Source organism: Phoca vitulina, unplaced genomic scaffold (genome assembly GCF_004348235.1).
Source record: "Phoca vitulina isolate PV1807 unplaced genomic scaffold, GSC_HSeal_1.0 scaffold67, whole genome shotgun sequence".
Lineage (NCBI taxonomy): Eukaryota > Metazoa > Chordata > Mammalia > Carnivora > Phocidae > Phoca > Phoca vitulina.
Window position 1 is genome coordinate 6,712,716 of NW_022589770.1, and position 17,803 is coordinate 6,730,518.

The following is a 17,803-nucleotide window of genomic DNA, read 5'->3' on the forward strand; positions in this document are numbered from 1 at the left end:
AAGCCATCGTTTTTGAAACTGCAAAGCCTTGTGCTGAATACTTAACTTCCAGCAGCCCCTTTGCCTTTCTAGCTTGTCCATCAGCCCAACTCTAAGTCAGTATTTATCTACTGGGGCTTAGCTTACACTGAAAAGTGGATGTCTTTATTCAATGAATTTGGGGCAACTGGCTCTCAATAAGTAACAAAAACAAAAAGGCTGTTTCAAGTCAAAGAGACCTCAAGAAACGATCCCACCATCTGCTGAGGAGAAAGAAATGAGCCCGTGGGCCCGTAGCTCTTTATTGAATAGAAGAAATAGTATTGTCGTCTAAATTTTCTGCAGCGCCCTTTGGATCAAAATATGATAATCGCAGCAAATAGATGCAGCATAAAGATGCGGCCACACTTAATGGAGACTCAAAGGGCCAGACCGCTGCTTGGCTTGGACTGTGTACTGTCACTTGGAAGTAAAACTGGGGGGCTGAGGGGACTGGGGTCGGCGGCAGAAAGGGAGACCTCACGATCAGCCGGCATGCACCAGTGGATAAATGGCTGGCATTTGCAGGGCTGCCTTGCAGGGGAGCTTTTAGCGGTTTGCCACTGCCAGCTGATGTCTCTGTGAACATCAGTGCCAAGAAGCCAAAAATGAAAGCAGGTGCAGGGGCAGAGGAACGGAGTGTTAGGGAAGGGGGGAGGGCACGGGGAGGGGGTTTTTCAGCAACAGAACTTCTGTTGTTAAAAATTGGTTGCCTTCATTAAAACCTAAACAATGCCTCACTTTAACTCTGCCTAACATTTTTAGCCCACTAGAATCCTGCACACACACTTAAGACCAGCCTCTTACATTTATGCGCTGGACTAAGAGACTGTGTTTTGTTTGTCTCTCTCCAAAGCTGTGGATTGTCTGCGAGACTGGCTGAACTCTGATTAGAGCAGCTTTCCTTCTGACGCCCGGAGCATCTGCTTCGGCAAGTGCTGCCCCGCGGCTCCCCTCCCTCTCCCAGTGCCCCCTCTTCAGAAAGTCCCACTTCTGCAGAACCAGGGCCTGGGAACAGGGAATATTCCTGAACTCGGCGTGTCTTTGCCGAACCCCGGTGCCAGTTCAACTCTCTGAAATGCTGCTTTCCGATGAGAAAACAGACGGGACTCAGCGCCGCCTGCAATTTACATTCCCTCAAAAGCTCCATGATCCTGCAACATTGTTCCCCAAGCCCGCCACAAGAGACAGCAGGGAAAAACAATAGGGGTAACCGAAAGAGAAAAGGAATAAAGGTAAGGGTTCAGGACCAACAGAGGAAAAGAACTAAGGCTTGCCACAGGGCACAGTAAAAATCGAGAATAGAACAGAAAAGACATCTGCCCCCTCGGCTGCCCTGCACGGCTGAGCCGTTCTCAGCATGGACTTCGTCAGTGAGTGTCCTCCCACACTGCAGAATGTGAAAGTCATCTTTCAGGGAGATAGGACAAAAATACAGATCACACGCAGCCTTCTCACAACTGTGATAGAGGGAGAGCAAACCCTGACAAAAGGGAACAGCAGGCAGTCTGTGCTTGGTTGAAAATACGCTGTGGGTTTTTTTGTTTTGTTTTGTTTTTCCCCCCAGTGGACATTACTGCAAAGGGAGAAACATAAAGTATGCTGGTTTGTTTTTACAGGCTTTTAGAAAAAATAGAAATAGCAAGTTCATCTACAAGCCAGATGCTCTACCCGAACTAGAAAGAGTTCAATCTATTAAAACTATGATGCTACGACATTGGGGTCCCCAATTTTAATTATCATATAAGATGGACAAGTATCGTGATTATTGGGGAATGGTAGCAAGAATTAGGTGTGTTCCAGGATCTTACACTCGGGGAGTTTATATTCGGTCTCCGTTGCTTCTACCACCAAGTGCTACTGTCTCGTCCACAGGAGGTTTGCTTATTATCAGCTTTTAAAACCCAGAAGGAAGTTTAACAACTTAAATCAGAAACATAAACGGGGTCACATGCCAAAGAGTCAGTGGATGAAAAGGAACTTAGTTCGTAAAGCAAGTAGAGTCTGGGCTTTAACCTGAATGAAATATTAAGTTGGGACAACAAGGGACTGCAAAGTTTCGAGAAGTCTAAGAGAAGTGAAATTCTCTACTAGGAAGAAAAAACAAAAAACAAAAAATTGGCCCAGGGTAGGAAGAGGCATTCCAAGAAAAGAAGCAGAGATAGCAAATAACATAAAACAAGTTTCAAGCTCAGGACCAAAAAAAAAGCAGCATTTGAAAGAAAAAGCGTGTTCAACTACAAAATGTGCAGATTAAAAAACACATATTCTCAATAATACTGAGGATGTGAGTGAAATGAGCTCAAATCTTGAAGGGAAATTGAAAAATGTGTATCAAAACCTTTTTCACTTACAGAAATTCATCTTGCTCAAATGTTGAGGGATGTAATATATTTATGTATAAAAGAGTTCATTGTGGCAATATTTAAATATTTAAAAAATAGAAATATGCTAATTATCAAAATATAAGAGATTTACTAAGAAAATTATGGCATATACATATATTAGGTTTTTAAAAAAATATTCTCTGACATGGGAAACTCCTTGCATGTATTTACTTAGTGAGAACGACAAAAAAGAGGTTGTAAAGTAGTATATATAGGATGATCGTAATTACGTGTGAAGCAGTTATTCCAAAATGTTAACGGTAGTTATTCTGAATTTCAGAATCACAGGTGATTTTTTTTCTTAATTTTTCCCCCATATTCCTTATGTTTTTCAAAAATTGTAAAGTGGAAGCTTACATATTTTGAACTTTGTGTTGAAGAGTATTCTATATATAGAAAAGTGCACCAATCAGAATACAGCTTAATGAGTTTTAGGAAACGGAAGACATCCACGTCACCAACACTCTCATCAAGCAACTGAACGTTACTAGCCCCGGTTCTCTCCCACAAGGAGAAACTACCCAACCTGTAACACTGTAGATGAGGTTTGCCTTTCGTATATTTTAAATAAAGGAAGCATGCGGTGTTTGATCATTTCTGTCCAGATTTTTTCATTCAACATTGAAAAGATGCTGTTTTAGCCTGGAGGTGCTTATAGGAAGTTAAGACCATTCATGCAGGGCAGTTTGCTGAATCAGAGGTTTTTTGGTGACTCCAGGCCCCATTCCTATCCACCTCCCCAGTGTGTGCTCTGAGTCTGGTATTGGGCCTACACCTGTCAAGATCTCTCAGTGGCAAATGTTCTTTCCCTTCTGAAACTCTTCTACCATGTGTATCTTCTATTAGGAACTTCATCGGGGCCATATTATTTATTGTTGCACTAAACTTTTAATTATCTCTTCCATGTTTACTTCGTTATGGCTTGTTCATACTTAACTACCAGTCATTGGAGGCCTACTCCTATATGCTACACCTGTAAGATACACTCTACATGTAAGATAATATAAGCCCCATATTATAGAGAAGGTAAGTGATTTCCCCAGGTCATAAAGTTAAAGGTGACAAAACCTGTCACAACCCACGTCCTTGGTTGCTGTACCAGATGGTCTCTCCACTGCTCCCTATTCTCTCATCTGCTCATATTTTATCCCCTCACTGGATTAAAAGGTCCTGAGGAATAATACTAATAAAATAACAACAATAACATGTATTTACCTTTCTTTGGAGTTTTCCTCCTAGAATAGTGCTTGGCATGTAATAAGCATAGTGTTTGGTTACTGAGCATAATAAGTGTGATGATTTTTTATTTGATTTTTCTAGCACCACAGCACTCTTTATAAAAATATTTTTGTTTGATGAAACTGTCATAATGTTTCATAGTGTTAAGCGCCAATATGGCCCGAGATTCTGATTCTAATAATTCTGTGGAGAAAATGGGCTTGATAACTGGCATGGCCAAGAAATGTAAGGAGAAAAGTGGACAAGGTGGGCTGTCTGGGTGGCTCAGGCAGTTAAGCGTCTGACTCTTGATTTCAACTCAGGTCATGATCTCAGAGGGTTGTGAGATCGAGCCCCATGTCGGACTCTGCACTAGGTGTGGAGCCTGCTTGGGATTCTCTCTCTCCCTCTCCCTCTGCCCCTCCCCATCCTCTAAAAAAATGAATAAAAGAAGATGAAAGAAGAAAAGCGGACAAGGTGAACCACATGCAGTGGTCAAACTAGTATACCTGACATGAAGAATGGATCATCTTTTATCCATTCTTTTTTTTTTTAATTTTTTTATTGTTATGTTAATCCCCATACATTACATCGTTAGTTTTAGATATAGTGTTCCATGATTCATTGTTTGTGCATAACACCCAGTGCTCCATGCAGAACGTGCCCTCCTCAATACCCATCACCAGGCTAACCCATCCTCCCAACCCCCTCCCCTCTAGAACCCTCAGTTTGTTTTTCAGAGTAGGAAAGGATCATCTTTTAAATATCATCCTCCTACATATGACAAAATTATTTTATGCAATTATTATGAAATGAATTAAAATAATGGTCAGAACATACCTGTAGGAAGAAAAAGAAAACGAAAATAAATATTTTAACACAAAATAAAAAATAATAATTTGAATCTTTTTCATAACATTAACAGACGTTTTAGAAAAAATTATAAAAACTTATATATGGGTCTATTACAGGAATGAATAATGATATTACAGCTTTTTCCTTAAACTTTATTTAGTGCTAATTCATCGATGACTTTGTCAAAAGTCATCTTCACATCTTCATGTTCAATATACAGAATAGGCCAACTTCTCCATCTATTTTTATGCCTAGTTGATCCAAGAACACATTTTATTAAATTTTAATTTCAAAAAGTCTCTTTCACATAAAGTAACATGAAGTAACACATCAAATTCCAGATATTACAATACTGTTCATGTCTTTAGTTTCAATTCTAGCAGCTTTCAGATATCTTAAGTCAAATAATTTTAAATACATGTCCTTATCCTTTGGTTTAAGAATTTTCCTAACCACTAGTTATGAAAGTAACTTAAGATTTATAACTTCGTGTTCATAATCACTGGACTTCCATTCTTTATTTCACATCTGCTCTGTAAATGCAGGGAAATATGGTGCCACAGGGGCTGGAGAAAGGAACAGCGAGCTCTAAGAATTGCAAACTAACTTGAGTCAGCCTGTAAATGGCCCAGTGTATAACTGGTGTAACTGGGACTCTTGAATAATTTCCATGTAGAATACAATGTTTATAAAGGAATAATTAAAGTGAAAGTGCTCATTTAAAGCTTGTAAACAGAGATGCCTGTGTGGTTCAGTTGGGCAAGTGTCCTACTTCTGGTTTTGGTTCAGTTCATGATCTCAGGGTCATGAGATTGAGCCCTGTGCTGGGCGTGGGGAGTCTGCTCTAGGTTCTCTCTCTCCCTCTGCCTATGCCCCTCCCCCCATGCTCTCTCTCTCTCTCTCTAAAATAAACAAATAAATCTTTTTTAAAAAGCTTTGATACATTATTAAAACTCAACAATTACCTCTAAAATCCATATGTTGAAGTCCTAACCCTCATTACCTCAGAATATGACTGTAGTTGGGTCTTTAAAGAGATAATTAAATTACACTAAAATGAGGTTAGCAGTGTGAACCCTCATCCAATATGACTGAGGTCCTTATAAGAGGAGACAGACACAGATGGAAGACTATGAGAACACATGTATGTTTGGATGTATGGGTGCAGGCCTAGAAATGACTGGAAAAATGTTCACCACACTCTAATGGGCAGTAATCATTCACAAGTGGAAGATAGTGATTTCCACTTTTTTACATTCGTGCCCTTTCATATTGTTGGGATAATTTTTATGACAAGCATGCATTACTTATATAATTTCAAAAGGTAATAAATAAAAGTGGGGTTAATAAATGAGAGTTTATTCCATGAACTCATTTTTAAACATGAGCTCATTTTTAAATCCGCAGTTGGAAGACTTGAATATACAAGACATGTGAGAATCCTGTATGGATTTACAAGGGAGAGATAAAAACAATGTGTGGACATTGTATGGAGGCACATTTTAGAAAAGTACAAGACAAGTTCTTTGCCACCTAATGATCGAATAGATTAGCAGCATTGTTTATATAGGGGAAAAAAAGAGGAGGAAAAAAAGAAAAGAAAGAATAAAAGAAAGAGAGAAAGAAAGAAAGAAAAGAATAAAAGAAAGAAAGAAAGAAAGAAAGAAAGAAAGAAAGAAAGAAAGAAAGAAAGATGAAATCAACCTAAGTGCCTTACAACAGAGAACTGAATAATTGAAGTGTGATATATCTATACAATCAAATAAAATACAACTGTAATAATAAGTGATCTAGAGCTAGCTTTATCCACAGCATTAAACCTCACAAATACATTGCTGAGCAATAAGAGCAAGTTGCAAAAGTATCTCCATATGATACCATTTATGTGAAGTTAAGAAACATGTAACCCAATACTCTGCACTGTTTATGGATATGTATTTATTTAACACAATTACTAAGCGATGCATAGGAATGGTGAACACCAAATCTGGGTTAGAGGTCAGCTTTCAGAAAAAAGGAGGATTAGAGAAAGATACCCAGAGACTTGAATTATATTAGTTATGCTTTTTTTCTCATGCTAGATGGTGGGTACATGAGTCACACAACTCCTTATGTCTTTACGAGTGAAATATTTCCTAGTAAGAGCCATAATAATATCAATATTAATAGTCACTTAGAACTTACTATGGGCCAGCCAATATGCTACAGATTTAGTGCGTATTAACTTATTGCTTCCTCACAAAAGCCCTCTCAGATGGACACTGTTATCAACCTCATTTTACAAAGAAGTCAACCAATCAAAGCCCAAGAAAGTTCTGTGACAAATCTGAGGTCACATCTAGTAAGTAAGGAGCAGAGCTGAGAGTTGAAGCCAAACAGTCATCTATACGGTTGTCTCTTACCTAGTTGTAGACATACATACGAAAAGGGTTTTCTTGTGAGGTAATGTCTTGTCTTGTCTTTTTTTTTTTTTTTAATGTAATGGGTTACCTGGTGAAGTAATGAGCTCCTCCGCTTTGCAAATGTAAACAGAGGACCAAGTATAAGGTTGCTTGGGCAGCATTACTCTGCGGTTTGTGGGAAGTTGAGCTTTATAAATTGAACTTCCCTTCCAGCGCCAAGTCTCTGACTTTTTAATGTCAGGAAGAGTTTCTTTGGAGGAAAACACCAGGAGCTCTACTTTAGGCATGTGGAGTTGCAGGTAAAAATGTGGCTAGCAAATAGAGATGACGGAATTCAGTTTGTGTTACAGCTAGGAACTTGTTAGCGTAATAGTCCAAATACAGAGATGGATGGGATTATCCAAGAAATATGGAGAAAGGAAAAAATGAGAGGCCCACACCTGGGACAGGAGAGTCTCTTTCTGTCTATTTCTCTCTCTCTCTCTCTCCACACGCGCACACACTCACACACATGCATTTTGTTTTTAAAGTTCATATAAACAGTTCTGTTTCTCTTTTTCATATGTGGGGATGCGATTCTCAAATATGTGTCAAGAAATGAAGAAACTACCTCTTTGAAGTAGGTGCTGAACACAGTCGCTTTCCAGTCCAGCATACCTATCCACCCCTCTATTCTATCTGAATTAAAATCTGAAGAATATTTTTAAAAAGACATACACACACACATGTACATACACACACATGCATGCACACACATCTTGACCACTTTTCCTTATAATTACATTTGTTACTCTTAAAGAAGTAACTGGATCCCAACAGCAAATAGTCCCTGTTTCAGCCTCGATTCTTGTCAATTAAGAGAAAGCATACTCAACACCATAGTAATTCTTAGAACTAAAAGCCCCTTGAACAATTTATAAAAGCATGCTCTTTTTATTAAACTTTAAGACACTTTGATTTTATGTAGTGAAGCTCATTTTAAGGAAAGGGAGCAGTGTGTTGTTAGAATGCCCACTCTTGTATATTCACAGATTAGCCCGCTAGATACACAGAGGATTTTTTTTTTTCTGAGCTCAAGCAGGTCAGATCAGCCCATGTGCAAATGGACTATTTCTCAACGAATGGATTGTAACAATTGTCCTAAAGTATGAATATCATCGTATGTAAGAAGAAGTGTTATTTTGATCCAATCCTAGTGGGATTTTGCTTTAGTTCCTCTTTTGTAAGGAAGCAGCTGTTTCATCTTCCCTAGGGTGTTGCAGAAGTGGGGTGATCGAAAGGGGGAGCAGATAAAGAAAGGGAGAGGGGAAGGGGAAGCTAGAGTTATTGACTTTACCAGATACTTTGCACCATACAAGGCTATATGTATTTAATACTTGCAATGATTTTCCTATTATTATTGTCCCAATTTTCAGATTGTACAACTGAGTTTCAGAGACATTAAGTAAATCTCCTCAAAGTCTTACAGGACACAGACTCAGGTACGTCTTGGCTTCCAAGTCCACACACTCATTTATATCACTATGTACAAATAAAGAGTATTCGAGTGTGTTTATTCAGCAGAAGTATCATCTGTTTCCAACCCTTCCTTAGTATCTGCAATCAAATTGAAATTGTTCTCTAGTTATCAGTAGATTTTTTAATACCTGCTTCATACCTGATCGGAAAGGAGAACTGTTTGGCCACAGTTTCTACCGGTACCTTTTGCAGATGTTTCTTTTTGAAATGCTTAACATAATTACTTGGAGTCACTGTACTTTACATTTCCAAAATGTAAATTTATTTTATTCCTTGGTAAATAAGATTCTCATTTGGTTTTATGTAAGTCATTTTCTATTTGTGCCAAATACATTCCATTCTATTGGACTTTCCCTGATTATTAGTTTGTAAGAGTCATATGAAAAGTTATATTTTTGGTGGTACACTTCTTTACATGAGGACTCAAAATCAATTGGAGACTAGGTCTTATTTCCTGCTGCACCTCTGTGCCTCTAGCAGGCCTAGCTCAGAGGAGATCATCAGTAAATTATCACTGTGGTCTGCCACCCCTCGGCACACTCTCATTCTTGGTCTTTCCACTAGCAACCAGTAATGAGGAAAGACACACATGAAGTAACATGAGTTTGATAACACACAAAAGATATAATCAATTTTGTTAGCTAACATCTGCTGTGTTAAGCCTCCTATGTATAGTATTATATTTAATTTCTGCAACGTTTCTGTGAGGTTGGTACTGTTATTATGATCATTTATAATTGTCACTTAACAACTAAAAAAAACAAGGCTTGAGAGAATCAGCAAGAATTTCTTTTTCTTTTTTTTTTTTTAAAGTAGGCTCCATGCCCAGTGTGGAGCGCAGTGTGTGGCTTGAACTCAAGACCCTGAGATCAAGACCCGAGCTGAGGTCAAGAATCAGACGCTTAACTGACTAAGCCACCCAGGTGCCCCAGCAAGAAGTTTTGATTTGAACTCAGACCTCTGGGACTCAAGAGCCCTGGCATTATATCCACAGCAATAAAATGCTTCCCTTTAAGGAAATTAGGTAACTGGTATGTTAATGAAGCGATAGGTGCTGAGCCAGGACAATGAGTAAGCGTGGGTAACGAAACAATGGAAAGGCAAACAAAGAGTTCCCTTGCATATAAACCCCCATTAGAATAAATGTTGGAGCCCTAGTTCTTTTAGCATCTTCTCTTCTCTGGTCTAATTTGGTGGAAGGTTGAGAAGGGCAGAAGATTGGGTTGGGATGGGCCTGGAGGTACTCGCCAACTTTCATTGCTCTATCCATTAACCTGGTTACCAGCCAGTCTCTCCTCGTCACAATAATGGCGCCATTGCCACACAGTTGCCTTGGCAACCCCTCTAGTCACGACTGTTGGTGCCACTCACATGATGTCTTTGGTTCCAAGTAGCAATAATGCCTTCTGCCATATTGTTGCTCATAGCCCTGCCAGCTCTTGGCCTGGCCTTTTAAATGTTGCGTCACCCACTTGGCATTCGTTCATTCAATAAAGAGAATCAGTGCTAGGCATTCTACCATTAGAACCATCTCTGGTTACTGTGTCTGATAGAAGTATATACCTCCTTCACTAAATGGGGCAAGATTGCTTCACAGCAAAATTATGGATTTCTGCTCTGGGATGGATTTTCCTTCAGTCCCGTGTGTCAGTTTGGACTGGGGACAATTCCTGTTCTCTGGGAGCACAGGGTCTGTTCTCCTAGGGTGCAGGAGCTATGTCTTCCCCCCATACGTCATGTCTCAGGGCCATTTCTTTCTCTCAGTGCTGTGTTTCTCCCCTCCTCCCCCCGCCCCCCCCCAAAAATCATTTCAGCCAGAAGACTTGTAGTCCATGAAAAACCCTGGCTTGCCCTGCTCACTGGGAATACTAAAGTTGAATCAAGTACAGTAGTATGTAGAGAAAGAAGAGGTTCTTGTCCTCCTACTCCTTTTCCTTGCTCTCTGGCCAGCCCATGTCTGAGAACCAGCTCTGGACCGGACACCACCTTGCACTGGAGAAAAGGACAGAGTGAGTAGGAATGATCCGAGGCATCCACGGGGTCTGCAGATGTGAGTGCAAAAGATGGGGCGCCTGAGTGGCTCAGCCAGTTAAGCGTCTGCCTTGGGCTCAGGTCATGATTTCAGGGTCCTGGGATGGAGCTCCGAGTCAGGCTCTGTGCTCAGTGGGGAGCCTGCATCTCCCTCCCCCTCTGCCCCCCATCTCAAATAAATAAATCTTAAAAAAAAAAAAAAAAAAGAAGTGAGTGCAAAAGAGTCCGCAAACAATCACAAAATGGACATCAAACAAAGAAAGGAAGGACCTGCCACTTGTGGTTTGACTTCTTCCCTTTACACACAGTATTTACATTCGGAATCAGAGTCAAATCACCAATTCCCACCAAGACTTTTAAATGGAACCGTTCCATGGCTCTTCCAACTTCATGGCGACTTGGATAGAACATCAGCCACCCTAAATATTAAATAGCCCAGTGACTAGTTTCCAGCAAAGCCTACCCAGTGTCCCTAAAAGGCAAATCAAATGTCAAGGGTCTTGAAGAATTTAAAGTGAAGGAGATTGGCCTTACCCATCTGGGGTGTAAGCATCATGTATAGATAAAAACTACTGTTGAATTACCAACTTGCTTAGTATTGCTTATGAAAAATATAATTTAGAGCAAAAATGGAAGAAATTCAGATAGCTAGCTACACACTGCATACACTCGCAATAAACGAAGCATTGCTATTTATTCTTGCTTAATCTACTCTGCAAGGTAATTTCACTTCTCAGACCTAAAAAGAACCCAATATGACCACCTTCCTCGCGTCAAAGACTGTCTGACGTTCACATGGGCAGTGCTTCAAGCTTGAGGAAACAGAGCCATTTCAGCTTGTTCTCTGTGCTTAGGGGCCAAGAAACCTTTAATTAGCTACTTATTCTAATTACTCTAAATAGAAGCTTATCTGTTCCTGTGTCCCCTAGACCAAAGGACTCAAAGTCCTCACATCACACCCTTCCAAAGAGCCTTCTCTTTAAGACTGTGTGACTTCTGTGGCTAGAACAGAAAAATAAGGACAATATAGAAAGCCACAAGTCTGGCTCATGCATCACCCCATCATCAGTTCTCCATTTATACTGAAATAATTTGTTCAACAATCAAAACCAGACTCTGCTCTTTACGATTTGAATTAGGTCAACTTTCTTTTTTTCTCTCTCCATTTCTTTAAAGGGTCAAAAACCCTTTTAAAAGCCAATTTGAGCCGGGCAGGGAAGTTTTCTAAAACAATTGCACAGTGACTTCTTCAGACTGGTGTATGCTGCATAGCATGTAAGGAAATTAGAAAAAGTTCTAAGGGAGCTTGAAGGAAGCGGGGAGGAGTGTGGTAACAAATAAACCAATAAACAAAAGAAGACAACTGTCAGCTGCCTAGGGCAGATCTGTGTCCTCTTCCTCCTGGATGTCGTTTCTATGCCAAGTACAGCGGAGCAATGCCACGCCTTTGGGGACAAGCTGGTAGGAAATAATACGTCCTTGTATTCAGAACATGAAAAAGATCTAAAATTAGGTATATTTTGTGGGATTTGGAGTATGATTTAAAACCCATAAGCATCAAGAAGCCTAAAACATGAATAAGATTAACCTCTGAAAGACATGTAAAATCTGCTATTAATAATAATATGCAGTTCATGGGGCGCCTGGGTGGCTCAGTCAGTTAAGCGGCTGCCTTCGGCTCAGGTCATGATCTCAGGGTCCTGGGATCAAGCCCCGCATTGGGCTTGCATCTCAGCGGGGAGCCTGCTTCTCCCTCCCCCTCTGCCTGCGGCTCCCTCTGTTTGTGCATGCTCTCTCTCCCTCTGACAAATAAATAAAATTAAAAAAAAATAATACACGATTCATGCATCTGCTATAAACTGAACTGATGAGGAAAAACAGTCATGGGTCACCAATAGTACGTTTCAAAATCATTGATTCAGGCGAGGCTTGTGAAATGAAATTATAGATGGTGGGACTTAGATCATCAGTCTTTTAATTTTGTACTTTTTGAACATCATCCAAAAATATGAATCTGCCTTTGAAATTCTATGAAAGGGAGAGAGAAGAGAAATACTCCGCCTCTTGCCATCTCCCACCCCAAAGCACTCACAACCTGCCCAAAATGTATCAGGACTACATCACACCCCTTGTTGAGTGTGCCCCCTCTTGTGTTTGGGTTTTGCTTTTAAATCCCTTTACAGAAGATGAATATTTAGCAAGAACGTGTTGTTTTTACAGTTCTTTTTCTACTTCAATCTCCTCTGACTTTACACAAGCGATACGGAAATGGAGATGAAAGTAGAAAAAGTCAAGCATGTATTCAATCTGGAGCAACAAGATTTGGCCTAAAAACATGCTCTTTTATGTGTTTGGAGTGGTTGGTAAGTTACAGGAAGAATTTTGCCTGTTGAGGAGAAACAAGGAAAATAGATTAAAATTAACTATTCATGCAGTCGTATTTATCATCTACCCTGTGCATACTTTTAGGAAAACTCGAATAATGGAACCACAGTCTTTTATATATGAAAGTGTGCCTACGTTTTCTGGTTCTTGGATTTTTAATTTCATGTCACCCTTGGCTAATTATTATAATCTGTATGGCAGATAGGCTCATCTTTCTCAATGTAATGAAGATTCTTTCTTAAAAGCTAAACAAATCTCCAAACTTCCACATTCCTCTGTAAAGCAGTAAGAAGCAGAAGCCTGGGTCTTCCCCCGGAACAAAATGCCTGAACACTTCCCCAGTGATCTGCCTGTCGCCTCCACTGAGGTGGAAAGCATTCCTGTCTCCTGTTTGTTGGGAAAGACGATCAGTTTCTTTCATATCATTGCACGTTCTGCAAATACCAGCAACTATTCACATCAATACGCAATTCGTCCGCACTGATTTTGGTCACATATGATAATATTCAGTACTGCAGTTTTGCTCCACAAGCTTCTTTGACCACACACTTTGAAGATCTATACCTTAATTTCTAATAGCAAAGCCTTTTAATTTCAGCGAGGCTGTGCTTGTTGAAAGTTTTAAATTTTCTCTGGTCACTGAAGTTGGCTTTCTCAGAGATAAAGACGCCAAGCCTATCTCCTGCTTGTAAGGTTTCCATTTAAAAAAAGTCTGGGGCCACCTGGGTGGCTCAGTTAAGTGTCCAACTCTTGATTTCAGCTCCGGTCATGGTCTCAGGGTTGTGAGATCAAGCCCCCCACTCGGATCTGCGCTGAGCATAGAACCTGCTTAAGATTCTTTTTCTCCCTCTCCTTCTGCTCCTCTCCCTTTCTCTCTCTCTCTCTCTCTCTCTCCCTCTCCCCCAAATAAATAAATAACAGGTCTGAAAAAATTTTAAATAGCTATTCCTTTCTCTGTTTAAATTAATAGTTGATTATGTTACCGTTAAAAGGCTTCCTCCAAAGAATATCAGTAAAAAAATGAAATATACTGGCTGCGGCATTGATTGAACTTTTAAATAGGTAAGCTGTAATTACATTAAAAAAAAAAAAAAAAAAACCAAGGAGGGTTTGTAGGTGTGGAAGGGGATATTGTATAAGCAAATAGAAAACCTGCTCAGAATGTGCGAGAATACAAACAGGATGTATAAATTGCAAAGCCAACACCAGAGTTTTCTGCTAGCCAAGTGACATAGAATTCCAGTTCTCTTTTCATCTGGTAAGACACCAAAAGGAAATACATAATCGTACTCAGAATTATTTTTTTAATGCAAAAGGGAGCCAAAATCAAAGTCAGAAGTTTAGGTAACTCTTTGCTAAATGTCAACAGCTGCCTTAGGCTAGCTTGCACACAAATACAGAATATTTTTATTTCAGTTCCACGATTATAAACTGAAATTCTCTGGAACAGTCTCCTAAGGATGTTCCTTCAATTTCCAATAACTTCTAATGGGGTAAGTGTATGTTGTAAAATAGGATAGTAGATAAAAAGAACATGCCATAAATATTTAAAAATCACAGAGTGTACTCAATTACCACTTTAGCTTCTACATACTTTTCTGTATTATCAATTTCCTGGCTCTTTCATTGTCAGAATCACAAATCATCCTTCAAGATTTCAATTCATTTAATTTCAGGCATGTCAAAAAGTAGAAATATTGTGCAATAGGTAAAATATAATTGGAAGCATTTTTAAATGGAATATCTGTCTGAACACCCTGGGTCCCTGTTTCCTCATCTATAAAAGGAGGAGGGAAAGAATATAACCTAAGGTCCTTTTCAGGTGAGAAATTCCGTAATGCATGCTTTTGCATGACTGTATTCAATATTAGAGAAAACATGAGGGTAATCACACGTAGCTACTTTCAGAAATGACTTTAAAATTGAGTCCCAGGGAGTTGAGTATGGACAATAACCAAACCTTTCAAGTCCTCTGCCAAAGCTTGTGGATTAGGTGAGAATTTAGTGGGAACAATAAGCTCATCTGACCATGGAATAATAATGGCAATGCAAGACCACAAGGGGCTGACATTTATTAACTGCTTCCTATGAACCGGGCACCATGGGGCACTCAGATTATGCAAAGGTGAGCTCACAGCGAGGTGAAGGAGATAAAGAAGTGAACACAAATCTCGGTGCGGTTCTAATAAACACTGTTGACAAATACTATGATAGAGGTAAGTGCAGAATGCAATGGAATTATATGGAAGGAAACTGTTGCAGGCTGGGAAGGATCCACACAGTAGAATATATACCGACAGAATCTTAATGTAGGTGACACTAGGTGAAGAGCAATTTATACTCCAAATGTAAATCTCTAAATTTATTGGAGAAAATTGCCCCTTCTCGATCTTTGAAGTTGTCTCGGGTCCCTCCGGTCTTTTAGTTTTCCATGTGAATTTTAACGTCAGCATCAGTGTCCTGTGAAAACACTGTCAGATTAAGGAAACTGAATTTATCTTTAACGTGATGTCTTTCTATTCATAAAAACAGTGTATTTTAGTTTTGTTTTAGATCCTCCCACAAAATTTAAAATTTTCCATACAGAAGGACTCATACATGTTTTACTCATTACTCTTTCTGAGTGGAATATTTAACTATATTAGAAATGATTTATTTTAAATTATTAATGGTCTGTTAAATGTTATTTATCTTTCATATTAATCTATATCCAGGAACTATGAAGAATTTTTTTATTGGGTCTAATAGTTCATTGGTAGACTTGGATTTGTATGAAAATAATCATATGACCTTTAGATAATGATACTTTGGATTATTATTCTTTTTTAATCTTGTGAATATTTACTTGTTTTGACTTTTCTTTCACTGATTCGTCCAGGACTTCTGAAACAATGCTGAATACAAATAGTTATGATGGGCATAATTGTCTGACTTACTTAAAAAAGAATGCCACAATTTTTTAAATTAATTAATTAATTAATTAATTAGAGAGAGAGAGAGAGAGAACATGAGCAGGGGGAGGCACAGGACCAAGCAGACTCCCTGCCGATCAGGGAGCCCCATGTGGGACTCAATCTCAGGACCCTGGGATCATGACCTGAGCTGAAGGCAGACACTTAACCTCCTGAGCACCCAGGTGCCCCCACAAATTTCTTTTTCATCAAGTATGATATCTGCAGTAATTTTATTTCTGCTACATCATGAATGGCTGTCAAATTTTGACTATACTCTTTCCTTCCTAATTTTTTATCATAAAGTATCCCGATGTACACAAATATGTAGTTTTTAAAAGAATAATTAAACAAACACCCTTGTAAATAGTACCCAGTTAAAGAATAGAAAAATGACAATATTTTTAAAGCCCCTGAATCCTCTTCTCCAATCATATTATCTTCACTACCCAAAAAAATGAGCACTAGCATAACATTTGTGGTAATTATTGACTTGATTTTCTTTATGTATGTATCATATGTATGTATTCTAAACAATATAGTGTTTAGTTCTGCTTGTTGCAAAGCTTCATACAAATAGAATCACACAAACAGTACTCTTGGTAATTTTTTTTTTCTTCAGTATTACAATTTTGAGATTCAGGCATGTTGCTATGCAGGGCTATCATTATTTACTTTCACTTTTGTATGATATTCTATTGTGTGTATGTATTATAGTATATAGTATATATTATACTATAGATAGTATTATGATACAATCTACTATTGATGGACATTCAAGTTGTTTCTAGTTTTCTGCTGTTACAAATAATACTTTTATGTGCTCCCTTCGGCAGCACATATACTGCAATTGGAACGATACAGAGAACATTAGCATGACTCCTGCGCAAGGATGACACGCACATTCGTGAAGCGTTCCATATTTTTGGGAAGAATACTTACCATTTACATCGACATGGACGGAACTGGAGGGTATTATGCTGAGCGAAATACGTCAGTCAGAGAAAGACAGTTATCATATGGTTTCACTCATATGTGGAATATAAGAAACAGCGCAGAGGACCACAGGGGAAGGTAGGGAAACTGAATGGGAAGTCATCAGAGAGGGAGACAAACCATGAGAGACTCTTAACTATAGGAAACAAACTGAGGGTTGTTGGAGGGGAGGTGGTGGGGATGAGGTAACTGGGTGACGGGCGTTAAGGAGGGCACGTGATGTGATGAGCACTGGGTGTTACACGCAGCTGATAAATTACTGAACACTACATCTGAAACTAAATATGTACTCTATGTTGGCTAAATGAATTTAAGTAATAAAAAAATAAAAATAAAAAAACAAATAATACTTTTATGAATTATGTATGTTGATGCACATTTGCAAGAATTCTTTAAGGTATGTGAGTAGGACTAGATTGCTCAGTCTCAATTTTACTAGAAAATGCCACACTATTTTCCAGTGACTGTGCCAATGCTCAACAGTAAAGCATGAGAACTCAACGTTGAGCCACGTCTTCACCAATGATTAGCCATGCCAGTGTTTTTAAGTGTTGCCCTACTAGTGGGTATGTAAAGATGACACACTGTGGTTTTAATTTACTCTTCCCTGAGGTTGAGCAACTTTTCCCATGCTTTTTGGATATTCATATTTTCTGTGAAATGCATGTATAAGCATTATTGCCCATTACTCTCCTGAGAGTTGGTATTTATTTAAGTGTTCAGGACATGAGTATTTTGTTAAGTATATGTGCTGTAATATCTTATCCAAGTTCGTGCTTTGTATTTTAAGTCTCCTTATATTTTCATTTGGGAAACAGTTCTTAATCTTGGTGTCATCAAAATTATCTATCCCTTTTCTTCGGTTTATGCATTTTTCTGACTTGTTTAAGAAAAATTTCCCAGCCTCAAATTTGTAAAGATATTCTGCATAATAGCAGGTTTAATATTTTGCATTTGCTTAAAATCTTTAATCAACCTGCAGTCAATTTTATATCTGGTGTGAAGAGCGGTTTGAGTTCATTTTTATATATAATAGCCAATT

General features: G+C 38.8%; 1 non-coding gene across 1 annotated transcript; it reads left to right on the forward strand.

The window, feature by feature from the left end:
- Positions 1-16,585: 16,585 nt before the first annotated feature.
- LOC116624496 lies at positions 16,586-16,692 on the forward strand. The gene has a single exon (XR_004297904.1). It is a non-coding gene; the product is annotated as a U6 spliceosomal RNA (small nuclear RNA).
- Positions 16,693-17,803: the final 1,111 nt, after the last annotated feature.